General features: G+C 36.6%; 1 long non-coding RNA gene across 4 annotated transcripts; it reads left to right on the forward strand.

The window, feature by feature from the left end:
* Positions 1-482: 482 nt before the first annotated feature.
* On the forward strand, positions 483-23,035 carry LOC103101581 (uncharacterized). Of its 4 annotated transcripts, none has more exons than XR_008915487.1 (4): positions 483-3,039; positions 11,732-13,043; positions 14,143-14,236; positions 21,436-23,035. It is a non-coding gene; the product is annotated as an uncharacterized LOC103101581 (long non-coding RNA). The 4 variants fall into 4 exon arrangements; XR_008915488.1 differs by having other exon boundaries at positions 11,732-12,932; XR_008915489.1 differs by lacking the exon at positions 21,436-23,035 and adding an exon at positions 14,974-16,818.
* Positions 23,036-23,572: the final 537 nt, after the last annotated feature.

Here is a 23,572-nt window from a genome sequence, read left to right on the forward strand (position 1 = left end):
ATGATTTTTTTCTAATTCTATGAAAACATTTTTGGTAGTTTGATAGTTGTGGCATTGAATAGGTAAATTAATTTAGATAGGACTGTCATTTTTATTATATTATCTCATCCTATCCATGAGCCATAAATATTTTTCTAATTATTTAGATCTAGCTTTATTTGTGTGAAAAGTGTTTTCTAGTTCTGTTCATATCATTCCTGAGTTTGTCTTGGCAAATAGATTCCCCAATTTTTTATATTATCTAGAGTGATTTTGAATGGAGTTTCTCTTTTTCTCTTACTGCTGAGTTTTGTTGGAAATATATAGGAAAGCTGATGATTTATGTGGGTTTATATTAGTAGGAATATTATTGATTAAGTAATAAGTTCTGATAAGTTTAGTGACAGGAGATACAATCCTCAAGCCAAGTCAGAATGGGAAGAAGGAGATTCTGTTAGAATCCTCAGGTGAGTTGTTTTTTTTTTTAAACTGACAGTCTGAGGTCAAAAAATTCTGAGCAGTTTCTATCAGTAGCCTTGGGACTTAACTTGGTCCAAGATAGAGTTGTTCCAAATACTCTCTGAGTCTTTTTTCCTCTAAAACTTTTTGAAATACTTGGAGTGACAACTTTTTGAGAGAGGAGTGACTTCATGATCAGTATTAAACTTAACAGAAGAAAAATCCTCTGACTTTTAACACAGATTGTAGGGAGGCCTTAGGTCAAAACTCACTCAAGGCAACACTGACTGGCTAACACTGAAACTTATCATTTTTGGAGACCTATTATAAGGAAGATATATACATTTTATAAGGTAAAAGCTTCACAACCAGACAGTCTGATGGTTTTTACTTCATGAACAACAGATACAAGGGACTTTTGAACACAGTTTCCAAAAGTATCAACATTTTAAGATCTCTTACAATACTGGACCCTGCAACTTTGTTAAAAGTTTTTAATTATTTCCATTAGATTTTAAGGTGATTTTCTCAGATTCTCCAAGTATATCATCATATCATCTTCAAAGAGTGATAATTTGGTTTCCTCATTGCCTACTTTAATCCTTTCCATTTTTTTTCATCTCTAATTTCCACTGCTAGCATTTCTACTATGATATTAAATAGTAGTGATGATAATGGGCATCCCTACTGCACTCCTGATCTCATTGGGAAGGCTTCAAAATTATTCCCATTGCAGGGCAGAGTCAAGATGGTGGCTTATCAAGCAGCAAAAGTTCAGACCTCGTGGAAGACCCTTCTTTACCAATACAGACTGAATGCTCCAATGGCACCAAAATCCAAGCTGAACAACAGGACAGAAGCGGGGAACCCTCCTTCTGGACTCAAATCAAAAGGTATGACCCCCAAAAGCCAGAATCTGAGAATACTCAGGGCTAAGGGGAAGGCAGAGTGAAGGTCCCAGGACCCCTCCCCCACAACCCAGATCGCTGAGCCCCCGGCAGCAGCAGGAACCTCTGAGGGGGCAAAGGTGCTGGTTTGCAAGGTCTACCTTGTGAGCAGCGGGGGGCCTGGCTTGAAGCATTCAGCTCGGACAGAGGGGAGGAAGCCAGGGAGAGACAGGGCCAAGGCTGGGTCCCTCCGTCAGGCTCCAGCCTCACCTTTACCTCTGGGCACAACCAAATCAATACAGTTGAACCTAATTCAATCAGAACTCCTCAGAGTTTAGGGAGGCAGGCAAAGGCACTCATGGACAGCAGAGAAGCAGCTGGAGAGAACTGGAGAGAGCATAGGCAGCCCAGCCTTCCAGGAGTCTTCAGAGCCTCAGTGCTTCATACCACATACAGCCCAACCCAATTGAACTCAATCCAATCAAAAGCCTCCAGAAGACAGGGAAGCTAACAATCCTCCCCTAGAGACTGTATCAAGAGATCTGACAAAGCTCCAAGAGGGGAGACTGACAGCCCCAAAACCAAAACAAAATGAGAGGAGCAAGAGGACAGCCAAATACGGAGAGCAAAGAAGGGGTAAACTCGAGAAAACAACAGAAAAAGAAGAAAGAAATTACAATAGACAGCTTTTGCACAGGTAATGAGCAAAGAGCGAATAAAACAGAGGGGGAGGGATCATCAAAGAAAAAATCAGAAATCCCAGCGAATTGGATACAGGCTTTGGAAGAATTCAAAATGCAACTCAAAACACGATTAAGAGAGGCTGAAGACAATTGGGAAAAGAACTTAAAAAGTAAGATAAGTCACCTGGAAACAGAAAATAGTGACTTGAAAGCCAAAATCAACCAGCTGGAAAATGAGGCAAAGGAGATGAAAGATGAGGCAAAGCAGATGAAAGATGAGGTGAAGAAGATGAAAGACGACATCCAAAGAAAATCCAACCAAAAGTTAAAGGATGACCAAAAAACTAAGGATGAAATCCAGTCTTTAAGAACCAGAATACAACAATTAGAATCAAGCGATCTCACAAGACAGCAGGACTCTATAAAACAAAACCAAAAGAATGAAAAAATAGAGGAAAATATGAAGCATCTCATTCACAAAACAGAGGATTTAGAAAATCATTCAAGGAGAGACAATTTAAGAATTATTGGTCTACCGGAAGACCATGACAAAAGAAAAAGCCTGGACATTATATTACAGGAAATTATTAAAGAAAACTGCCCCAAAATCCTTGAACAAGAGGGAAAAGTGGAGATTGATAGAATTCACAGATCACCTCCTGTACTTAATCCCCAACTGACAACACCCAGGAATGTTATAGCGAAATTCAAGAACTATCAGACCAAAGAAAAGATATTACAAGCTGACAAGAAGAAGTCATTCAGATAACAAGGAACCACAGTGAGGATAACTCAGGATCTGGCTGCATCCACACTGAAAAAAAGAAAGACATGGAATACGATATTCTGGAAAGCAAGGGAACTAGGTCTACAACCAAGAATCAACTACCCAGCAAAACTGACTATATTCTTACAGGGGAAAGTATGGTCATTCAACAAAATAGAAGAATTCCAAGAATTCTTAAAGAAAAGACCAGACCTGAAGAGAAAATTTGATGTCCAAGCACAGAATTCAAGAGAATCATCAAAAGGTAATTAAAAAAGAGGGGAAAAAAGAAGAACAAAAAAAAATTTTTTAAGAGACTCAATAAGTTAAAATGATATATATCCCTATAAGAAAGAGGTCATTAGTAACTGTTAAAAAATGTTGTTATTACCTGGGCAGCAAAAAGAAGTATACTTAGAGGGAACAGCAACAAACTTTATAGGATGAAAGGACAAGACATAAATAGGTATATAGATATATGCATGCAAAAATATATACACATAAGTATGCATATATTTTTGTAACTAGAGCTTAAAAATAGGTTAATATTAAAAGAAATAGGAAAAGAAACAAATGGGGGTAAATTTATATGTCAAAAAGAAGCTCATGGTGGGAGGGGGGAGAACATCAATACACTGGAAGGGTAAAGAGGTCGGAGACAGGAAATACTCAACTTTTACGTGATTTGAAAGTGACTCAAAGAGAGAAAAACAATCCAATCCATTGGGGGCAGAGAATAGATTTGCACCCTATAGGGGAGTAGAAGGGTAACAAACGGTCTGGTGGGGAGGGAAGCAGTACAAGAGAGGGAGGGAGTGGGGGGTTTATTTTAGAAAGACTATAGGGAAAATAACGGGGGGATAAATAGGGAGGGGGGTAGAAAGGGAAGTAAAATAAGGATGGGAACAAGGGGGACTGTTCAAAAGCAAACATTGGTGTAGAAGGAAATAGTGAAAGAAGGAAAGGCAGGAAAAGGAGCAGAAATCAAAATGCTAGGAAATACACAGCTAGTAGTCATAACTCTGAATGTGAATGGAATGAACTCACCCATAAAACGCAAGTGAATAGCAGAGTGGATTAGAGTCCAAAACCCTACCATATGCTGTCTACAAGAAACACATATGAGAAAGGTAGACACACATAGGGTGAAAGTAAGAGGGTAGAGCCAAATCTATTGGGCATCAACTGACATAAAGAAGGGAGGAGTCACAATCATGATATCTGATAAAGCCAAAGTAAAAATAAATCTAGTTAAAAGAGATAGGGAATGTAATTACATCCTGATAACAGGCAGTATAGACAGTGAGGAAATATCTGTACTCAACATGTATGCACCAAATGGCCTAGCATCCAAATTTCTAAAGGAGAAACTAGAGGAACTAAAGGACAAAATAGATAAGAAAAACTATACGACTGGGAGTCCTGAACCTTCCTCTATCCGAACTAGATAAATCAAACCAAAAAATAAATAAGAAAGAAGAGAAGTGAATGAAATCTTAGAAAAATTAGAGTTAGAAGACATGTGGAGAAAAGTAAATAGGGACAAAAAGGAATATAACTTCTTTTCTGCAGCACATGGTACATTCACAAAAATTGACCATGTATTAGGGCATAAAAACATTGTAAACAAGTGCAAAAGAGAAGAAATAATAAATGCAACATTCTCAGATCACAATGCAATGAAAATAATAATTAGTAAGGGAACATGGAGAGGTGAATCGAAAATTAATTGGAAATTAAACAATACAATTCCCCAAAACCAGTTAGTTAAAGAACAAATCATAGAAACAATTAATAACTTCATTGATGAAAATGACAATGATGAGACATCATTTCAAAACCTATGGGATGCAGCCAAAGCAGTACTCAGGGGGAAATTTATATCCATGAGTTCATATATTAACAAAATTAAGAAGGGCAGAGATCAATGAATTTGGCATGCAAATTAAAAATTAGAAAGTGAACAAATTAAAAATCCTCAGATGAAGACTAAATTAGAGATCCTAAAACTCAAAGGAGAAATTAATAAAATTGAATGTCAAAGAACTATTGATTTAATAAATAAGACTAGAAGCTGGTACTTTGAAAAAAACAAATAAAATAGACAAAGTACTAATCAGTCTAATTAAAAAAAGGAAAGAAATAAACCAAATTGACAGTATCCAAGATGGAAAAGGAGACCTCACCTCTAATGAAGAGGAAATTAAGGCAATCATTAAAAACTACTATGCCCAATTATATGGAAACAAATATGGCAATCTAGGTGATATGGATGAATACTTACAAAAATATAAATTGTCTAGACTAAAAGAGGAAGAAATAAATTACCTTAACAACCCCATTTCAGAAAAAGAAATCGACCAAGCCATCAAAGAACTCCCTAAGAAAAAATCCCCTGGGCCTGAGGGATTCACAAATGAATTCTATCAAACATTCAAAGAACAATTAATCCCAATATTAAACAAACTAGTTGACAGAATAGGCCAAGAAGGAGTTCTACCAAATTCATTCTATGACACAAACATGGTACTGATCCCAAAGCCAGGCAGGTCAAAAACAGAGAAAGAAAACTATAGACCAATCTCCCTAATGAATATAGATGCAAAAAGCTTAAATAGGATACTAGCAAAAAGACTCCAGCAAGTCATCACAAGGGTCATCCACTATGACCAGGCAGGATTCATACCAGGAATGCAAGGATGGTTCAATATTAGGAAAACCATCCACATAATTGACCATATTAACAAGCAAACTGACAAAAATCACATGATTATCTCAATAGATGCAGAAAAAGCCTTTGATAAAATACAACACCCATTCATATTGAAAACACTAGAAAGTATAGGAATAGAAGGGCCTTTCCTAAAAATAATAAACAATATATATCTAAAACCATCAGCAAACATCACCTGCAATGGGGATAAACTAGAAGCCTTTCCAATAAGATCAGGAGTAAAACAAGGATGCCCATTATCACCTCTACTATTTAATATTGTACTAGAAACACTAGGAGTAGCAATTAGAGAAGAAAAAGAAATTGAATGTATTAAAATTGGCAATGAGGAGACCAAGCTATCACTCTTTGCAGACGATATGATGGTTTACTTAAGGAATCCTAGAGAATCAACCAAAAAGTTACTCGAAATAATCAACAACTTTAGCAAAGTTGCAGCATACAAAATAAACCCTCATAAGTCATCAGCATTTCTATCTATTTCCAACACATCTCAGCAGCAAGAAATAGAGATAGAGAAATTCCATTTAAAATCACCCTAGACAATATAAAATACTTAGGAATCTATCTGTCAAGACAAACACAGGAACTATATGAACACAACTACAAAACGCTTTCCACACAGCTAAAACTAGATCTAAACAATTGGAAAAACATTGAATGCTCATGGGTAGGATGAGCTAACATAATAAAAATGACAATCCTACCCAAATTAATTTACTTATTTAGTGCCATACTCATTGAACTACCAAAAAACTTCTTTACTGAATTAGAAAAAAACATAACTAAGTTCATTTGGAAGAACAAAAGATCAAGGATATGGAGGGAAATCATGAAAAAAATGCAAAGGAAGGAGGACTTGCAGTCCCAGATCTCAAACTATACTATAAAGCGGTGGTTATCAAAACAATTTGGTACTGGCTAAGAGACAGAAAGAAGGATCAGTGGAATAGACTTGCCATAAATGATCTCAGCAAAACAGTTTATGACAAACCCAAAGACCCCAGGTTTTGGGACAAAAATCCATTATTTGATAAAAACTGCTGGGAAAATTAGAAGACAGTGTGGGAGAGATTAGGTTTGGATCAACACCTCACACCCTACATCACGATAAATTCAGAATGGGTGAATGACTTGAACATAAAGAAGGAAACTATAAGTAAATTAGATGAGCACAGAATAGTATACTTGTCAGACCTTTGGGAAGGGAAAGATTTTAAAACCAAGCAAGACTTAGAAAGAGTCACAAATTGTAAAATAAATAATTTTGACTACCTCAAATTAAAAAAGGTTTTGTATAAACAAAACCAATGTAACTAAAATCAGAAGGGTAGCAACAAATTGGGAAACAATCTTCATAAAAACTTCTGACAAAGGTTTAATTACTCAAATTTACAAAAAGCTAAATCAATTGTACAAAAAAATCAAGCCATTCTCCAATTGATAAATGGGCAAAGGACATGAACAGGCAGTTCTCAGCCAAAGAAATCAAAACTATTAATAAGCACATGAAAAAGTGTTCTACATCTCTTATAATCAGAGAGATGCAAATCAAAACAACTCTGAGGTATGACCTCACACCTAGCAGATTGGCTAACATGACAGCTATGGAAAGTAATGAATGCTGGAGGGCATGTGGCAAAGTGGGGACACTAATTCATTGCTGGTGGAGTTGTGAATTGATCCAACCATTCTGGAGGGCAATTTGGAACTATGCCCAAAGGGTGATAAAAGACTGTCTGCCCTTTGATCCAGCCATAGCACTACTGGGCTTGTACCCCAAAGATATAATAAGGAAAAAGACTTGTACAAGAATATTCATAGCTGCACTCTTTGTGGTGGCCAAAAATTGGAAAATGAGGTGATGTCCTTCAATTGGGGAATGGCTGAACAAATTGTGGTATATGTTGGTGATGGAATACTATTGTGCTAAAAGGAATAATAAAGTGGAGGAATTCCATGGAGACTGGAACAACCTCCAGGAAGTGATGCAGAGGGAAAGGAGCAGAACCAGGAAAACATTGTACACAGAGACTGATACACTGTGGTACAATCGAAGGTAATGGACTTCTCCATTAATGGCTATGCAATGTCCCTGAACAATCTGCAGGGATCTAAAAAACACTATCCACAAGCAGAAGATAAACTGTCTGAGTAAAAACACCGATGAAAAGCAACTGCTTGAATGCAGGGGTGGAGGGGATATGACTGAGGAGAGACTCTAAATGAACACTCTAATGCAAAATCCAACACCATGGAAATGGGTTTGAATCAAGAACACATGTGATACCCAATGGAATTGCTTGTGGGCTATGGGAGAGGTGATGGGAGGGGGGAGGGAAGAAAAGAAAATGATCTTTGTTTCCAATGAATAGTGTTTGGAAATGACCAAATAAAAATTAAAAAAAAAAGTGTTCCCATTGCAGATGATACTTGCTGATGGTTTTAAATAAATAATGCTTATTATTTTTGAGGAAAGACCTTTCTAATCCTATATTTTCTAGTGTTTTCAATAGGAATGGATATTGTATTTTGTCCAAGGCTTTTTCAGCATCTATTGAGATAACCATGATTTTTGTTAGTTTGGTTGTTGGTGTGGTCAATTAAGCATGTGACTTTCCTAATATAAAATCAGCCCTGCATTCCTGGTATAAATCCCATCTGTTCATATTGAATAATCCTTGTGATAACTTGCTGTAGTCTCTTTGCTAATATTTTATTTAAAATCTTTGAAATGTGGCTTAAATTTTTTTATCTAGGCTATCTTAAAATTTTGAGAGGTTCTTCCCTGACTAGTGGTTTCCGTCAATGTAAAAGTTAAAATTAAATCTCAATAATAATATTTTAAGAGATTTATTAATGATCATTAGAAATCAAGGAATAAACAAGATACAAAATAAAGGCTACATGCCCATGCCTGGTTAGCCATTTTTTAGGCAAACCCTTTCACCACCATCAATGCTGATTCTACCTCAGAGAGAGGGAGTCTCCAAAGCCCATGTCTACAGGAAGTATGTAATGACAGGAAGTCAGTGGGCTCTTGGGATATGTAATTCTTTTTTAAGGTAACAGATTTTCAATAATACTAGTGAGACAGCAAAACCAATGTTTTGCTGGGCACAATGACAAAAAACAATTAGGGGGCAGCCTTCTTTGGCATAAGAATGTACATTCAAAATACATATTCAATCAACCTTCAGTTCAATCAACCACACCCCGAAGTTCATTCTAGATCTTGATGTAGTGTTGGTTTTGCAGGCATCTTTCTGCAAAGAGTTCATTCTCTGGATTTTTGGAGTTAGCAGGTTTCTTGACTTGAAGATTTTTTTTTTAACAAAATTTTTAAATCTTGGATTTTTATGAAAATACAATCCCCCCTGAAGTGGATGTTGAGAAACACCCAGTTCAGCTCAGAATCCAAGTTTGAGTTATAAGGTGTGTGAGTCAATTATAAAATGGAAAATAAATAAATAAATGAATGAATGGATGAATGAATAAATAAATAAATGGAAGAAAAATTAAACTTTTGGGAGAAAGAAAATTCAAAATCAGAATCAAAATATCGAATATCTATGTATACAAAATTTTGAGCAAACAAGAATATATTCATACTAAGCACTTGTATTAGGATTTAATAAATTTCTAATCGGCCCTTTATTAGGGTCCAATTGAAGTAATTTCTATCCCACAAGTCTGTAAAACAAAATGCAGTAATATTTCACTTACCCATTTGCAGCCAAGATTATAGGAAGTTGCCATACTATAAGATAAAAAGGACTAGATTTTTGTGTGTGATAGGGAAGTATCATTCCCTGGTCTGACTTTTTTTGACATTTTCAGAGATATGGGGAGCCAGGATGATAGCCAAACTTCGGTACTTATCTGTGAGTATTTCACAAAGAGTGTGGATACAAGGAGTCCTATGTCTTAACATGTGTCATATCACAAGCTCAAGTCTCACACTAGGTTCAATTCCTTTTGTATTGACTTAGAATTTCATCAGTCCCACCTGGACTAGTGTGGTCCTTGTTGACCTTGTGCTCCTTGGCACTGTACAGTGGCTGTTTTGTTCCCTTCTCCTGGAATAAGACAGAATCATTAATCACAGTCCCATAACATTTATCAATAGATGGCAGGTTTCTATATTCTAAAGCTTTTTGGTTATTTGTTAATATTATAGCAAGTTTATATATTTTAACATAATACTACAGAATAAAAATAATAATATTGATTATATATACCTTAAGTACAAGAAATGAGAAAAGGAAAAAAACCAAATGTTCTAATCAAAATAAAAGAAAAGTAATAATAATATAAAATTCAAGAATTCAATGTGTTCCCAAAAATAGTATCCACTTGTCTAGGATTATTATCTCCAATGCATGTGATAGGATACAGTCAATCAGTTTCAATAGAAGAAGCTCTCCTTACAAGTGAGCAATAGATCCAAGAGTGCTTCTCTCCAATTTTTATAGATGTTGGAATGATTAGCAATATTTGGAATTGCCCTTCCCAGGAAGGCTGAGTTGCTCCAGTATACTGGAAGTTCTTTATATATACCTTGTCTACTGAGATCAGGTCATGAAGTGAAAAGTCTAGTGGTCCTGCTTGTACTGCAACTCCAGATTCATGGAGTTCACACAGTTTGTGCTGTGATTCCTGTATATAGAAAGCAATAAAAATATCTCCCCCTAATAGTGGTATATATGCAGAGCAGAAAGGTATAGCCTGTATAGGTGGATGTCCAAAAAGCAGCTCAAATGGTGAGATGTGTAGGTCTTCCCTGGACCTGCTTCTAAGATAAAATAGGGCCAGAGGGAGAGTTTCAGGCCATTTTAAATGTGTCTCAGTGCATAATTTGCCAATCATAGTTTTAAGTTTTCTGTTCATTCTTTCAACTTGAACTGAGCTCTGAGGACGATATGGTATATAAAATTTGGAAGTTATCGCCAAGCAAAACTATATCTGATTTATAACAGAATTAGTAAAATTACTTCCCCTATCTGGATCAATGCATGTTGGCAGGCCAAAGCAAGTAATAATCTCTTTTAAAAGCACTTTAGCAACAAAAGCTGCTGTGGCTCTGGCTTTAGAAAATGCTTCCAGTCGTAGGAAATGCTTCCTGACATCTGGTCAGTTGATCTAAAATTTATAATATCCAGCCTTTGGCATTGTTATGAAATCTAACTGTAGGTGCTCAAAGGGTATGTAAGCCAGAGGATGCCCACCAAAAGCTTTGCCACAAAAGGCATATTGGTTATATGCATGGCATATAGAGCAGGCTGTACAGGCTGTTTAGAGGCTATAGTAGTTATACCAGGGGCTATCCATATTCTCTTAACATAGTCCACAATGCCCTGGGTACCAAAGGGACCACTTTTATGAACAGATTGGCAAATTTGGTGATAGAAATTTCAAGGGAGCAGGGATTTTCCTTCAGATGACAGACACCCTTATTCCACTAATCTGTTTTGCTTTGAATTTTTTCTTCCATTTTCCACCTCCTTTTCATTATAGGAAAGTGATAAATTTAAGTCATCAGTGGTTGTTAATGTTAAAATTAATTCTATGGCTACTAGCTTTGCAGTGGTAACTGCTCAATCATTTCCCCTAGAGACAGGGTAAGTGCCACCTGTATGGGCAGAGCAATAAACTATAGCTAGGATTTCAGGTAGTTGTAGAGCAGAAAGAAATTCATTAATAATTTCTGCATTAGCTATATATTTTCCAGCTGAGATTAAAAATCCTATCTGGAGCCATAGCATACCAACTGAATGACAAATTCCAAAAGCATATCTAGAATCTGTATAAATTGTTGCCTTTTTCCCTTGGCAATTATACAGGCATGTTTCAGAGCTATGAGTTCTGCCCCTTGAGCACTAATATTTGAGGGCAGTGAAGCTGACCACTCAGTGGCAAATTCTGTGACTACAGCAGGTCCAGTGTAGCATATACCATCCCTCATAAAACAAGAACCATTAGTAAATAAGACTATATCTGGGTTGTCTAAGGGAGTGTCCAAGAGATCATCTCGAGGCTTTTCTGCCATGGACACTAGTGTTTCACTACTGTGTAACAGTTCTCCTGAAGTTGGTAAATCTGGAATCAAGGTGTCAAGGTTAAGAGGTGTACAATGTTTTAAAGTGATATTTCCTTTGTTTAATAGGGTTATTTCATACTTTGTAATTCGCTGATCAGAAAATGCCTGTTTTCTATGCCTTAGCAACGATGCTTCTACCTCATGTGGTCACATAATTGTTAACGGGCATCCCAATAAGAAAAGAAGCTTGCTAACTACAAAAATCCAGAGAATATACTGTTTAGAGAAGACGCCATTAAGATGCTTGCACAGACAACACCCTGCACCAGAAGATCCAGAGTGAACTTTGAGATGAGTTGATTTGAACTATGTGGGGTTTAAATGCATTTGTTTTGTATGTATCCTCTTAAGGCGAAGGGGACTTCCCCCAACTGGCTTTTTGTCAATGTGTCTAGCAATCATTCATTTTGTTCTCTTTTCCTCTTATCCTCAAATTATTATAATTTCAAAGTTGGTATGTTTACAAGAAATTAGTCTTCCATGGGTCTGGGGGGGGGGGTTATGTATAAATGGAGATTTTGAAGCTTTGACTTCATTCCACAGAAGTCCTTAATATTTCCCAAAATTCCCTATAATCTCTCCTGAGTCTCCATGAGATCACTGAGATCATGTAATTGGTATTTAACTGGAGGTAACACCTCCCAGACTCTCTTTTTTTTTGCATGAGGTAGCATCAGCAGTGATTGTGGCAAAATGGGGAAATGGCTGAAAATGGTTAACCAGCCATGGACATGTGATTTTTATTTTGTATACTCTTTAATCCGTGATTTCTTATGATCATTTAATAAACCTCATAAAATATAGTTTTTTTATTATTTGAGATATAAATTTAATTTTTATAATAGAAGCTTTCAATTATGGGGCAACTTGATGGCTCAGTGGAATGAGAGCCAGACCTATAGAAGGTAGATCCTAAATTCAAAATGGGCCTCAAACACTTCCTAGCTGTGTGACCCTGGTCAAGTCACTTAACCCCCATTGTCTAGCTCTTATCAGTCTTCTGCCTTGGAAACAATACATAGTATTAATTTCAAGGCAGAAGGTAAAGGTTTAGAAAGAAAAAAAAAAGAAGCTTTCAATCATAATTTCCTTTTGTTTTTCTTCTGTTGTTTACTTATACTTTTTTCTTCTTTCCCTTCCTTATGGGATTTACATTTGCTCCTCTGTTTGTTTGCTAGATCTGTGAATTTGAGCTTTTCAGTCCTGAAGGGGCTTCTTCTCTGTTCTGTTGATATCCTGGACTAGACTGTTTGAGCTAACCTGCTGAGCTAATCTACCCTGAGGCCAAATCTTCCCCAGCTGCCTACAGAGGCTGAAGATGAAGGTATGGAGGTTAAAAGTATGTAACAAGCCTGCTCACACTTCTGCTTCTCCTGGCCAGCCGCCTTCCTGTCAGCCCCAGTCAGAGCCCTGAGCTTCCTTCAGGGGCACCAAGGTACTCCATTGTGGTTACAGCCCTTCCCTTGGAATTCCCCAGTCAATCCAAGTCCCACTGTAGGTCTCAGTGCAGTAGGTGTGGTAGGGGTATTGAGGCTTTCCCCTATACCCTAGAACTCAACTTTCTCTACATAGCTTTCTAGTTGTATCAAGGAGGAGAGTCCTGTGGCTCCATCTTGTTGAGTTTGGATTTTTGTCTCTTGAAGAATGTTTATTTTATTGGTATGGAAGGATAGTCACAGAGGATTCAGCTTCTACTTTTTCTAAGCTGCTATCTTGACTCCATTCTGAAAGTAATCTCTCCAGTTTCTTATAAAGAGAGTCTGTGACTGGTTAAATCATAGGAATTAAAGGAAATTTTTCATGTAGCAATTTATTTAACAAATTCTGTTCAATAAATATTTGTTTAGTTATTGAGCTAAAAAAAGCCACTGCTTCTTTATAAATATCATTACAGATTATAAAGCATGGTCTTGGATCAATCAGATATGGTGGGTTGAAGTGAATTTTCACTCAGTATGCCAATCAATGCTACTCAGTCCCAGGGCAGAGTCCCAAGACTAATTCAGTAAACTCCCTCCACATACAAAGGGCCATCAAGAATTTGTCTTTCTCCTAAGGAGTTGTAAGATAGCAACAGAGGAGATGATCAAATAAGATATCAATATTGAATAGACAGGTCTTGTTATCTTTGTGGTTAGCTAGAAGTTTGGAATAAGAGTAACAAAATGAATCCCTGCCATTCAGGTCCTTATAGTTTTGTTTTGTCTTTTTCTTTGCAGTAATGGTGGTGGTGGTATACATGTATGTGTGTGTGTGTGTGTGTGTGTGTGTGTGTGTGTGTGTGTGTGTGTGTGTGTGTGTGTGGTGTAAGAATGAATATAATACATAGTAACTAAAGTGATCTTTAAAAGTCAAGAATTTCAAGAGGTTGAAATCTCCCAACTGTAATTAAAAGATTAAACTATGTCTAAAATTGTTAATTATAAAATACAAAGTATATGGATAAAGTTGCCTTGTGAATAATTTAAATAAACCTCAGATGTTGAAAATTGTAACTCCAATGAATACTTTATAATTTCTTGCAACATGTTTAGACTTTGGGAATGGAAAGCCTTGTAGCCTGAGGAAAAATACCTTCCAACTCAATACTGATCAGGAACCACTGGATATAGGAGGCCTCCTAGATAGGTACTTAATAATTCTCTGATACTTCTTCTATGTTTTCACTTTTTCCGATTTTAGACTCTATGTGTGGAAAATGGTAAAATAATCATCTATCTGTTCTAATTTTTCTTACTCCTTTTACTACCTTTTACTTATTATTTTTTGTCATTTTTCCCACAGTCAGAAAATCTCATCTATTCTCTTCTCCATTTTTATTTTTTCTTCTCACCCTTAGTATATTATATTGTTTCCTACTATATTAGAGGGTTGGTTTGGGTATGATGGAGAAAGAGTAGATGATCCCAGAAAGTAGAAAGAGGGTGAGATGGATTCCCCCTTCAGTCTTCTTCAAATATATCTCTCTGCTAACCCTGCCTTTACTCCCCTCTAATAACTGATTTAATCAGTGAACCTTTTCCCTTGGGGAAAGAGAGAGAAATCAGCTCTCTTCCTCTTCAATATGGCAAGGAAGTCAATTTAAGATAACTGACACTTTATTCTAACCAATGGTGGTTAGGGGTAAGATAAACAAGATGTCTGCAGGTTGGAGTTTATAGGAAAGAGGGTAAGGAAAGTCCCTGTCTGTCTAAAAATATCTTTCTCCCTTCCCCTCAAAGTTGAGAGACCCAGGCTAATCAGCCTGGTCTCTAAGAGGCTCAGGGTTTGGTGACCCCTGTTCTTTTGTCACAGCAGAGCCAGTGTCCAGATTCAGGGTATCACAGGAGCTGTGTGAGATCTTCTGATACTGTTCTTCTTCTCAGGTTCTGCCACAGCTCTTGGTGCCTTTGGGAGGAAATGGTGATTAGGATCAATGAGGGATTTGTATGGCTCAGGAGAGAAATCTCTGACCAGCCTGTCACCCTTGGCTTCTCAAGCAAGAGAGATCAACTGTCTCCCCCTGGAATCTCCTCTTCCCTCAAGATTCCGTACCTCCTTCACCATCCCCCACTGTGGATGCAAACCTCAGCATGTAGTCCAGACTCTGTTCCTCAAAGTCTCTGGATCATTCCTCTATCAGACTACTCAGAGTAATGAGATTGCCTAATATGAATACTTATATAGCCTATATATAAGTATATAGCTATATAGGTAGAGGTGCCATTCCACTAAGTCCAACTTCTTTCCTATCTGAACTCCTAGTTGTTTCCAAATTTGATAATTTAATCCTTTGACTCACCCTCCTTTATTCATTTCAGGACAATTTTCCAGATCCTCACCAGCTGAAAGTGCTCTCCCTAATTATATCTCAGCACATAATATTTCTTGCTCTTTGTTGTCTTATCTATATAATCTATTTGTTTATATGCTTTATTCCATCCACCAAAAAAAGCATAAGATCCTTGAAATAGGAATTTATTTTTGGTTTGGAATATTTTCTTTTGTTTTACTAGATGTTTAAGTGATACATGATTCTTGAGTTGAATAATGAAGAATATATACTCAAGAAAATATTTTACACTAGTTGAGCCAGTATAGTAAGTCCTTATTTATTATGAGTATCTATTTTGGGGCAATGCATCTGAAATACTATGTGATGATAGACCTTTTAAATAACAGAGGAGATTTGAGATATAACCATACCTGATAAGATGGATCATTAACTTGCTAATACTTATATAAATCTAACAATTAAAAACAATTAAAATGCTATCTTGGTATATTTTTATTACTATCCCTTTAAGTTCTCTAAAAAAAAAAAAAGCCCTCTTACCTTCCATCTAAGAATCAATACCGTGTAATGGTTCCAAGGCAGAAGAGCAATAAGGACTAGGCAATGGGGTTAAGTGACTTGCCCAAGGTCAAACACCTAGGAAATGTCTAAGGCCATATCCCTTTAAGTTCTAAAGAAAATTCTTAAAAAGTCGCGAAGAGGTTAAAATAACCTTTCCTGGGTTCTCTTGCCCACCATCTATGAATCTCACACTAGATTATTTTTGTAGTTCTCCTAACCATGAAGAAGATACTTTTTTTTAGGAAAAAAAAATGCAGGTTATAAAATGTCAGGTCAATTTAAGAAGCAATCTTGCCAACATTAGCACATTTCATGGGAATTCAGTGTTTTCAAGGACAAGCAACTGAGTTATTCTAAACAGTGCCCTTTAACTCTCTGAGGATTAGTAGGAACTTGGTAAATTGAAAGTTTAGTGCTTGGTGAAAGATTAGAATGTAAATTGAGGGCCTCAAACTTTCTTGCCAGTTGAGATTTTGGAATAATATTTGTCACATTATTAGAAAGCTATTGCTTCTTCAATGACAACTTATTTGTCAAGAGAAGTTGTAATCAACCAACCACAGTTTGGGGTTCTATTGATCTTTTGCTTAAAGCTGAGACCTAGTCACATTCTGTTCTGAAGCTTTTATTGCCAACTTATTCCTCTCAGTCATACAATGATTTAGTCATCACTCAACTGGGGCTACAGTGATCAAAAAAGAACTGGTAGTTGATTCTGTACTAAAGCAGTTTGCCTCTTTCAGTTGAGTTTAGACCATTTTCATAAAACCTGAAGTGTTTCTTGAGCCTTTAAGTTCTTCCTACCTAACGAATTTTTGATTACATGTTTCATTATTCCTTAGTACCCAATTAATAAGGACATTTTCCTTTACCATATTTGTACATCAATTATTAATAAACTAATTTGTCCTTACATTTTGGTCCATTAGATTGCAACCTTCACTTTTCCTAAAATCTTAGAAAGTGGACATAGTCAAATTCAGGTGGAAGTGTATTTTGGGATTTCATATGTATGTCACAGGGAATAAGGAACATGTGCAGCTTTGGGATATTCTTCTGGAATGCCAGAGCCTCCAGTGCTCAGGTCCCTTGTTCCCTATTGTCCACTTTGTCATCATTTGTCAATGTGGAATTTGACTGTCCATTTTCTAAGATTTTAGGAAAAGTAAATATTTCTCTGAAATGGGAAATGACTTGTCCCCAGACCCCTAATAATTATGCCAACCCTGATCCACAGAGGAATAGAAGTTACTACTCTATAGAAGAAGATTCCACTCTACAACTAAAGCTACTACTCCAAACAAGGAGCTGCTGCTTCACACATGGAGAGCTTCTATTCCATCAGCTCCAGAGAGGCTCCTCTTCTGGTCCATGGGCTCATGCATCAGCCCTAATGATTCCTGATTAGCCTCAGTCTAATCCACCAGATCATGGATTATTATACTACCAAAAACTCTTATTTTTCAAATAAAATTTCCTTACTTCTGGCTTGAACAGAGTTTGAGTCCCTCATTCTTGGGGTGAGACTGCTACAAACTTGGGTGGACTTCTCACACAACATCCAGAGCAATGAAAAGTTAAATGGTTTGCCCCAAATCATAGTCTAAAATTCTGTGTGAGGCATAATTTGAATTCATATCCTTATGATTTAAAGGCTAGTTATTTATTTTCTCTGAGTTATGTATGGACAAGAACCTACTCTGTACCTTTGGTTTTCTAAGCCTGTTTCCTTCACAAGCAGGTAAGTGGGATGGATATGGAGAGTGCTGAACCTAGAATCAGGAAGCCTGAATTCAAATAAAGCCTCAGATATTTGTTAGCTGTGTGTCCCTCAACAAGTCATTTAACCTACCTCCGACCTGTGACTTGAAGCAGCTATAGCATATGCAGTGGCCATAGCATGGTAAAACTGTCTAAGCAGGTAGATTAAACCAGACTGGGGGTAACAACAGGGCTTAAATTGTTAAAAAGTTAGCTGGGCATCTAGCCCTGGCCTGTGAAGATTTCCTCCATTTGAAAGGGTAGATGAAAACAATTTGTTCCAGCAGTTGCCGGGGAGCTCTTAGAGCTTCATTAGAAAGTGAAGAAGCCAGTGTCATCCCCTGCCTCCTAAGCCATCACCACTCATCTTGACATCTGTCTTACCATTAGACTTTGGTGACTGGAAAAGAAATTGATACTGACAACTTTGTTCAATTCTGTCTCACTTAAGTACAATTTATGTACAAATCAAAAGGCATTGCCCTACAATTTCACATTTTACTACTATTACCAGCACTGCCACTGCCACTACCACTACCACTACTACTACTGCTAATGCTACTTCACTTTCACATATCAAGAATTAAGAGTATACTGGAAATAATTTTGGAAATGTTATACGTCCATTTTAGCTTGAGACGGTCAGAAGAATTTTTTCAAGCAGAAGTTTAGTGAATCTATTCCCTACTACTTTAAAGCTGACTCAACTCAAAAAAGACTAAGAATATAAAGTTAAGAATGCTGGTATATGACTGCCATTACTCAAGTGACTAATGGGAAAATGGCATCTTAAAATATCTCCATCATCTGCTTTATGGAGAGATCATTCATCTGTCATCTTCTGGAAAGCCAACATCTATCATTTGTTTGAAACTTCACTTTATAACATTGTCATTTTCTTGGAATTCATTGTTGTTAGATAATTTTAGCAATGGCCAAGTCTCAGCAAGATCAAATGGTTCAAAATGCACGATACTATAGAACTCAAAAGTGATCTCAAATTAAATAAATGCTTTTAAAATTAAATATTGAATCTATATTAGGCACTATGGAGGACAGAAAAGATATGATTCCTTTTTTAAAGATTTTACATTATAGATTTGAAACTATAAGAAATATAAAAGTAGAGATAAATATAAAACAAAACAAATTTAAGACTCCAAAAAGAACCAATTTATTATGGGTTTTTTTAATATGTTCATGGTAATCATGAGCTTAAAGATTAAGAAGGCCTATTCAGTCAACTTTATGGTAATGTCTACAAAATGACTGCCTTCTAGCTCTGCCTAAGGTTCACTATGGAATCTCTTTATCTTTCTAGTTGTTTGACATGAATTGAGAACAGACTATGGATATAATATATATAAGGCTTCTAATATTCCAGTGCTAAATCCAATAGAGAAATCTTGGTAATGGGAGAAGGAAGCTCTAACTTATTAATTGTATTAGATTTAAAGTGTGGAATCAAAGGTCATGCACTCCTTATTCTATTCTGTGTATAGTTATGGGGAAGTTGAATGGTACAATGAACTGATCACGAGACCTGGTGTAAGAAAGCCCTTAGTTCAAATCTGCCCTCAGTGGGCAAGTTACTTAACCTCTGTTTGCCACAGTTTCCTTATATATAAAATGGGATAACAAAAACCTCTACCCCCAGTGTTGTTTTAAAAGTCAAATGAGATGATGATTGTAAAGATTTGGGCACATAGTAAGTGCTAAATATAAATGTTAGCTACTTTTATCATAACTTTTTAGTGATTATATAGCACTAGTCAGTGAAAGCCATCTAAAGAAAAGTGGGGAATTAGTAGGTTTTGAAAGTCAATATTTACCAATGATTGAACTAATTAAGGCTGGTGAATGTGGTGCCCATACATAGAAATAATTATTTTGTGATATTTGGAGGAAGTTCAAGACATATTCCCTCTGAGTATAATTTGAGATCTATTTAGTTCCCTGGTATTTTGTAGATTAAAAGGACTTTAACTGGGTGAGATTATATTTAGGATATTCCATTATGATAGATATAAACAGGTGCTCCAATGAGAAATGACAAGATGAAATGCTGTGCTATAGATTTGCCAAGGTGATATGGTAAATGAGTACTGAATCTTGTCTCTTTTGCATCTATCAGATCTTTTGGTTTGGGTTTTAGGGAACAGTATATCCTTAAATGATTGTTATAGCTCAGTCATTGTCTGTGATTGTTATTATCTACCTCTTCTTCAACAAACAAATAAATAAGTGAACAGATGAATGAAAGAATGAATCAAGCAGTCAACAAATATGATACACAGAAGCACACTGCATTCAGGATGAATTTTTTTTATTATAAAGTGAGTTGCCAATTTGAATAATTGCTGGAGAAGTGTTATGGTTAGAATATCTGATGCAATAGAATTAAGGCTAGGAAACTGACTAGTTTGTCTGACAACTTGAAAATTTATCTGGAAAATTACACTCAACTGGGCCTGTGCAGAAAGCTGAATCAGTGTCTTTCTCCATAATACCAATAACTCTTTTTACAGTCCAAGGAGGCTACCTCCTACTATTTATTTAGTTGGTGAAATAGATTTAGAATTAGAGGAGTATCAATATCATCCCTACTACTTACTATCTCTGTGGATTCAAACAAGACATTTTGCTTCTCTCAGTCTTTTCCTTAACTTCAAAATGAAGGGTTTAGGCTAGATAACTTATGAGATCCCTCAGCTCTAAATCTATGAACTATTATAAGCTACAATTGCTCCAGATATGCTTCTAGAGTCTCATATCCCTCTTTCGCAATTCCAATTTCAGTCTTTTTTAATTTTACTGCTATGCCTGGCAATTCTGTTTAATTCAATGTGCACTAAAGCTTTTGGGGAAGAGGGAGACTTATGCTTTCTCTTACCTATAAAACATTATTCCAAGTTGATGTGGAAGCTAAAGATGTGACCCTTTGTGACTATTTGAGGTGAAGTGAAAAGTGAAGTGAAAGCTTTGTTAAACAGACATCCTACATACTTGCTGTAAAAGATGATATGTTATAGTTCCACACTGTCTTGGGGACTGCTCTGAGACACAAAGTGACAGGTTTTCAAAGGAAGACTTACAGGCAAAGCCAATCTGTAGAGTTGTCTCTGATTTTCAGCTTGTCTCCCTAGAAACTTTCAGGAATTTCTCTTTAGATGAGATTAAAATTTCTCTTGGTTACACATGATATTATATGACTCTCATCTAGAAGACATTCATTCTTGTATATTTTACATATATTCTAATCTTTATAACTTGTCTCATTTACATTTAGCTAGTACCTGGAACAAATAGGTTTACTTGCTATTCAATTTTTCTTATGGTCTTCTGTGTAACTATCATTTGACTGGAGAGAGCCGAGCCTGTGACAATAAGTTTATGTTATCCACCCCTTTAAAGAAATTATGACTAAGACAGCTCATGGCTTTCAACCTAAAACTCATTCACTAAGACCAGCAATTGTTAGGAGGAAAAGATAGTTATAATTCTAGTCTTGTATCCTCTCAGAGGAAAACAATATAATCTTCAAGATGCACCCTTTCCCTGCTCTGCTCAAGTTAGAAATTGCACACTACTCTGAATAATAGTGAACAAAATTCTAAAGATATCTATGCCTGCCTCAGGGGAAATACATTTAGAAAGCCACTATGGTCACACATAATCTACATGGGCTGCATGCCAGTTTACCTTTTTTTTTCTCTATTTATGGTTCTAGAAGGAAGACTGTTGCCTATTCCATCAACCTGGTTGGGGATTTTTGAAGGGAAAAACTAAAACTCAGCCTGCATGAGCCTGTTGATGCTGCTGTATGGGGGCAAAGGTGGAAGGAGAAGTGGGAAAGAAATGAAGACAGAAGAATGTTTAAGAATTTGAGTAATAGTTTGGACATTAGGATCATTAAAAATGGAATAAATGCAGATATGGGTGAAGGGGGCTCAGCAAATGCAAGTTATGGTCGCGTTCTTAGATTCAATTCCAAACAATATGGAAGAAGGATGAACAGATGTGAAATAAGGCAAATTTTGCAAGTTTGTCAAAAAACAGGAGAGTGGAGTCAAGTAGATTTCAAGAGTGAGTGCCTCAAAATAGTGTTTTGTTTGTTCAAGATCTACCGAGTCCTATCTTCTTTTCAATACCACCTTGCAAAGGATAAGGCAACTTTGGTTGTAATTGATTTGTTGCCTGCTTAAGGGTGGACAGATAGACTGATTTATGTCCTGAGCGTATTCCATTCACAGGAAGTTGAAAAAATAGAATAGAATAGAATACAGAACAAAATGGAAAGACATAAATTCTAATTCTGATTTTGCCACTCTGTAAGGTTTTAAGAAAGTTATTTTGGTTCTTAGCTTATTCACCCTTACAATATATTTGAACCAACAAAACTAATATAACCAAGATTAGAAGGGAAACAACAATCTGGGTGAACATTTTTAAATAAATTTCTTTGAAAAAGGTCTAATTTCTCAAATTTATGGAGAATTAAGTGAAGTTTTTAGGAATACAAGCCATTTCTTAATTTACAAATGGTTAAAGAATATGATCAAGCAATTTTCAGATGAAGATATCAAAGCCATCAATAATCATATAAAAATGTACTAAATCACTCTTGATTAGAGAAACACAGATTTTTAAAAGGCTGAGGTACAACCTCACACCTATCCAATTGACCAATATGACAGAAAAGGAAAGTAATAAATATTGTAGGGGATGTGGCAAAATTGGGACACATGTATTGTTAGTGAAGTTGTGAATTGATCCCACCATTCTGGAGGGAGATTTGGAACTATGTCCAAAGGGCTATGAAACTGTGCATATTCCATTGATCCAATAATACTAGATCTGTGTCCCAAAGAAATAATGCAAAAGAGGAAATGACTAACTTGTATAATAATATTTATTGCAGCTCTTTTGTAGTTGAAAAGAATTGGAAATTGAGGAGGTGTGCATCAATTGGGAAATGGTTCAAACAAATTGTGGTACATTTTGGTGATGAAATAATATTGTGTTATAAGAAATGATAAGCAGAATGTTTTCTTAAAAAGATGGAAAGATCTGCATGAAGCAATGTAGACGGAAACAAGCAGAACTGGAAGAACTTTGTACACAGTAACAACAATATTATATGATGATTAATTGCTAAAATTTGACTACTCTCAGCAATGCAATGATCTGGGACCATCTTGGAAGACTTATAATGGGGAACGCTATCCAACTCCAGAGAAAGGAATGGTGGAGTCAGATAGTTGCAGATCAAAGCATACTATCTTTCACTTCCGTGTATTTATAGTTTTATTTTTGGAGTTTTGGTTTTGTATGAGCATGCTCTTAAAATAATGACCAATATAGAAGTGTGTTTTGTATGCTAAGAATTTTTTTAAAAAGAAAATTAACTGAAAGACATACGACTTCCGGTTAAGATGGCGGCTTAGAGAAAGCTAAAGTTCAGATCTCCGGAAAACCCTTCCCGACCGATCTCAAACTATAAGCTCCTAAGGCGCCGAAATTCAAAACGATCAACAGCACAGACCCTGGGAACCCTCCTCCTGGACCTGGACCCGGATCAAAAGGTACGGCCCCCTCAAAAGCCAGAACCCGAGATCACTTGGACCTAAGGGGTAGGAGCGCAGAGTCCAAGGCTCCGGGAAGCCGCAGCCCCGCCCCGCTCAGAGAGCAGGGTCCTTGGAACAACAACCCTCAGGGCCTTCTATCCGAGTCCTAGTGAAAGTCACTACCCTTGGAGCTCCCCCCGCAGAGAGCAGGGTCGAAACAACAGCAACCCTCAGGGTCTTCTATCCGAGTCCCAGTGAAAGTCACTGCCCTCGGAGCTCCCCCGGCAGAGAGCAGGGTCG

The sequence above is a fragment of the Monodelphis domestica genome, chromosome 1 (genome assembly GCF_027887165.1).
Source record: "Monodelphis domestica isolate mMonDom1 chromosome 1, mMonDom1.pri, whole genome shotgun sequence".
NCBI classification, from domain to species: Eukaryota; Metazoa; Chordata; class Mammalia; order Didelphimorphia; family Didelphidae; genus Monodelphis; species Monodelphis domestica.